Below are 5,000 nucleotides of genomic sequence, written 5' to 3' on the forward strand. Positions count from 1 at the left end.
CTCCGGCCGGCCCTCGCGGCGGCCGTGCGCGGCGCTTCGGTTCGGTCGGCCGGTCGTCCCGTCCCTCACGAAGTTCCTGCGGCCGCGCGTGCGTGGAGCGGGATCGGCCTTACTTGGTCGGATCCGTCGCCCTCGCCTGTTGCGGGGGCTCGGTCCCGTCCCGTTCGGTGAAAGCTTTGCCCGCTCTGGTGCGTCCCCGTGGGTTCCTTTGTCGGTTTTGCGGCCTTGGCGGCGGGCCTTCCGTGTCGGCCCGTCGTGGGCCCGCTGCGCGTCCGTGCGCGGTGCTTCGGATCGGTAGGCCCGTCGTCTGGGTCCCTTACGAAGCTTTGCGCGACCGCTCCTTTGTCGCCGGTCCCCTGTTAGGGCTGACCGAGCCCTCCGTTCGCCCCCTGGCCCGTCGCATGGGCCCCCGGCGCCTCCGCGGCGCCCCACCGAAAACTGTCACGACGCGCATCCAGCGCCGACGAGGTCGCAGGTTACGTGCGGCAGCCGGGGGGCTAGGCCGAGCGGCGGCGGGCCCGCCCACGGACGGGCGCGGGGAGGAGCGCAGCCGGCACGCGGCGCGGAGCGGCGGCGGCATGCCGCCGGGCGGCCGTCGGCTCAACCGTGCCCGAGTCCCGCGGGCACCGCGTCGCCCGGCCGGCGCGAGCGGCGGCGGGCCCGCCCGCGGACGGGCGCGGGGAGGAGCGCAGCCGGCACGCGGCGCGGAGCGGCGGCGGCATGCCGCCGGGCGGCCGACGGCTCAACCATGCCCGAGTCCCGCGGGCACCGCGTCGCCCGGCCGGCGCGAGCGGCGGCGGGCCCGCCCGCGGACGGGCGCGGGGAGGAGCGCAGCCGGCACGCGGCGCGGAGCGGCGGCGGCATGCCGCCGGGCGGCCGACGGCTCAACCATGCCCGAGTCCCGCGGGCACCGCGTCGCCCGGCCGGCGCGAGCGCACGAGGGCGGGAGGCAACCGGGCGGCGCCTGCGGAACCGGATGCGACGGCCGGCGCGGCACGGCCCCGACGGGTCCGCACCGAAGACCAGCGCGGTGCGGATCGACCGCTGATGAGGTCAGAGGTTACGTGCGGCAGCCGGCCGGCTGGCCCGAGCGGCGGCCGGCACGCGACGGGGATCGAGCGGCCCCGACGGCTTGCAGCCGGGCGGCCGACGGCTAGGCCGTACCGGAGTCCCGCGGTCGTTCGGGCGAAGGGGCGCATGCTGCGGGAAAGGCCTGCGGCGGCGAACCGTCCGCCCGGCCGGCCAAGCCTTCCGCGGCGGCGCGCACGTGGCGGCGCGGCCGAGATGACCGAGCGAAGCCCCGGCGATGGGCGGCGCGCACGTGTCCGTGCGGCCGAGATGACCGAGCGAAGCCCGGGCGGCGCCCGCCGTGCGCCCTGCCGGATCGCGCCTTCCGCCGGCGCGCAACGCCGGTCCCGCGTTCCGGCCGCGGGAGAGGCCTGCGTCGGCGAACCGTCCGCCCCGCCGGCCGAACCTTCCGCGGCTGCGCGCACGTGTCCGTGCGGCCGAGATGACCGAGCGAAGCCCCGGCGACGGGCGGCGCCCGCCGTGCGCCCCGGCGGATTGCGCGGCCCGCCGGCGCGCAACGCCGGGCCCACGTTCCGGCTGCGGGAAAGGCCTGCGGCGGCGAACCGTCCGCCCCGCCGGCCGAACCTTGCGCGGCGGCGCTTACGTGTCCGTGCGGCAGAGATGACCGAGCAAGCTCCGGCGATGGGCGGCGCCCTCCGTGCGCCCCGCCGGATCGCCTGCGAGCGGCGAGCGTCCGGGCGGGCCCCTTTCGCAACTTCCCTCGGTACTCTAAACACCCCTTGCCTCTCGGTCTTCCCCCCGACCCTCTCGGTATTTGCTCGGATATGTGCATGCATCGTCCCTCGTCGCCTTCGGTTATCCTCCCCGGGGTGGGCTTTGCGCCGACGCGCCAACGGGGTGGTAGGGGGGTTGCAGCCGCGGCCTCCGCGTTTCGCCATCCGCGCGTGCGCCGCCGGATCCGAGTGGAGGTCGCGGGCGACTCGTCGATGCTTGTACTAGGGGCGCATGCCGGCAGCCCCCCGCGGGGTGCGGGACCCCCGATCGGCGTGCGAGGGACGGGCGTCCGGGCGGGCCCCGTTTCCAACTTCCCTCGGAACATTAAAACCCCCCGACCCCCTCGGTCTTCGCTCCGGCCCTATCGCTATTGCTCGGATATGTGCATCCACCGTCCCTCGTTGCCTTCGGTTATCTACCCCAGGGTGGGCCTTGCGCCGATGCCCCGATGGGGTGGCAGGGGTGGGGCTGCCGCGGCCGGCGCGTTTCGGCATCCGCGCTTGGGGGCTCGGACCCGAGTGGAGGTCGCGGGCGGCTCGTCGATGCCTGCACCGGGAGCGCATGCCGGCAGCCCCCCGCGGGGCGCCGGACCCCCGATCGGCGTGCGATGGACGGGGGGAGGGGCGGGCCCGGTTTGCAAATTCCCTCGGTACTTTAAAATCTCACGGCCCTGTCGGTGCTCCCTCCGGCCCTATCGCCACTGCTCGGATATGTGCATCCACCGTCCCTCGTTGCCTTCGGTTATCTACCCCGCGGTGGGCTTTGCGCCGATGCCCCGATGGGGTGGCAGGGGGGCACGCTCTAGGCCGTGCCACGGGGCGCGGGCGCCGGCGCCGTACGTCCCTCGCGGCGGCCGTGAGCGGCACCTCGGCTTGCTCGGTCTGTCCTCCCGGGACGCGCGACCCGTGCGACCGGGACGCGCATCCCGTGCGACCGGGACGCGTGTCCGGGCCGTTCCCGTTTGCAACGCTCCTCGGTACTTTGGAACGCTTGGGGTGGGCTTTGGGCGGATGCCCCGCCGGGGTGGTAGGGAGGGGGGGCGGCTGCTGCCGCGGCGGGACTTCCGCTCCACTCCGCACAAGTCCGTCGCCTCGCGGCGGGCGCGCCCGGCACCGTTCGTCCCCGAGGGAGCCGGCACGCGCCCGCCGAGGCCCCGGCGCATGGGCGCCGCCGCCGGCCGTCCGCGCGGCGGCCGTGCGCCGGCTTCCTCCGTCGGCCCTCCCGGGATGCGCGACCCGTGCGACCGGGACGCGCATCCCGTGAGACCGGGACGCGTGTCCGGGCCGTTCCCGTTTGCAACGCTCCTCGGTACTTTGGAACGCTTGGGGTGGGCCTTGGGCGGATGCCCCGCCGGGGTGGTAGGGAGGGGGGGCTGCTGCTGCCGCGGCGGGACTTCCGCTCCACTCCGCACAAGTCCGTCGCCTCGCGGCGGGCGCGCCCGGCACCGTTCGTCCCCGAGGGAGCCGGCACGCGCCCGCCGAGGCCCCGGCGCATGGGCGCCGCCGCCGGCCGTCCGCGCGGCGGCCGTGCGCCGGCTTCCTCCGTCGGCCCTCCCGGGATGCGCGACCCGTGCGACCGGGACGCGCATCCCGTGAGACCGGGACGCGTGTCCGGGCCGTTCCCGTTTGCAACGCTCCTCGGTACTTTGGAACGCTTGGGGTGGGCCTTGGGCGGATGCCCCGCCGGGGTGGTAGGGAGGGGGGGCTGCTGCTGCCGCGGCGGGACTTCCGCTCCACTCCGCACAAGTCCGTCGCCTCGCGGCGGGCGGGCCCGGCACCGTTCGTCCCCGAGGGAGCCGGCCCGCGCCCGCCGAGGCCCCGGCGCATGGGCGCCCCCGCCGGCCGTCCGCGCGGCGGCCGTGCGCCGGCTTCCTCCGTCGGCCCTCCCGGGATGCGCGACCCGTGCGACCGGGACGCGCATCCCGTGCGACCGGGACGCGTGTCCGGGCGGTTCCCGTTTGCAACGCTCCTCGGTACTTTGGAACGCTTGGGGTGGGCTTTGGGCGGATGCCCCGTCGGGGTGGTAGGGAGGGGGGGCTGGCGCCGCCGCGGCGGGCCTTCCGCCCCCCTCCGCACAAGTCCGTTGCCTCGCGGCGGTCGTGCCCGGCACCGTTCGTCCCCGACGGAGCCGTCGCGCGCCCGACGACTTTCCGGCGCACGGGCGCCGCCGCCGGCCGTCCGTGCGCGGCGGCCGTGCGCCACTTCGGCTTCGTTCGTCGGCCCTCCCGGGACGCGCGACCCGTGCGACCGGGACGCGCATCCCGTGCGACCGGGTCGCGTGTCCGGGCCGTTCCCGTTTGCAACGCTCCTCGGTACTTTGGAACGCTTGGGGTGGGCTTTGGGCGGATGCCCCGCCGGGGTGGTAGGGAGGGGGGGTCTGCTGCCGCCGCGGCGGGCCTTCCGCTCCACTCCGCACAGGACTGTTGCCTCGCGGCGGACTTGCCCGGCACATTTCGTCCCCGACGGAGCCGGCACGCGCCTGCCGACTTCCCGGCGCACGGGCGCTGCCTTCGGCCGTCCGCGCGGCGGCCGTGCGCCGGCTTCCTCCGTCGGCCCTCCCGGGATGCGCGACCCGTGCGACCGGGACGCGCATCCCGTGCGACCGGGACGCGCATCCCGTGAGACCGGGACGCGTGTCCGGGCCGTTCCCGTTTGCAACGCTCCTCGGTACTTTGGAACGCTTGGGGTGGGCCTTGGGCGGATGCCCCGCCGGGGTGGTAGGGAGGGGGGGCTGCTGCTGCCGCGGCGGGACTTCCGCTCCACTCCGCACAAGTCCGTCGCCTCGCGGCGGGCGCGCCCGGCACCGTTCGCCCCCGAGGGAGCCGGCACGCGCCCGCCGAGGCCCCGGCGCATGGGCGCCGCCGCCGGCCGTCCGCGCGGCGGCCGTGCGCCGGCTTCCTCCGTCGGTCCTCCCGGGATGCGCGACCCGTGCGACCGGGACGCGCATCCCGTGAGACCGGGATGCGTGTCCGGGCCGTTCCCGTTTGCAACGCTCCTCGGTACTTTGGAACGCTTGGGGTGGGCCTTGGGCGGATGCCCCGCCGGGGTGGTAGGGAGGGGGGGCTGCTGCTGCCGCGGCGGGACTTCCGCTCCACTCCGCACAAGTCCGTCGCCTCGCGGCGGGCGGGCCCGGCACCGTTCGTCCCCGAGGGAGCCGGCCCGCGCCCGCCGAGGCCCCGGCGCATGGGCGCCCCCGCC

This window comes from Phoenix dactylifera, chromosome 10, assembly GCF_051530095.1.
Source record: "Phoenix dactylifera cultivar Ajwa chromosome 10, Ajwa_hap1_PhDact_Kaust_v1.1, whole genome shotgun sequence".
In the NCBI taxonomy this organism is placed as follows: Eukaryota; Viridiplantae; Streptophyta; class Magnoliopsida; order Arecales; family Arecaceae; genus Phoenix; species Phoenix dactylifera.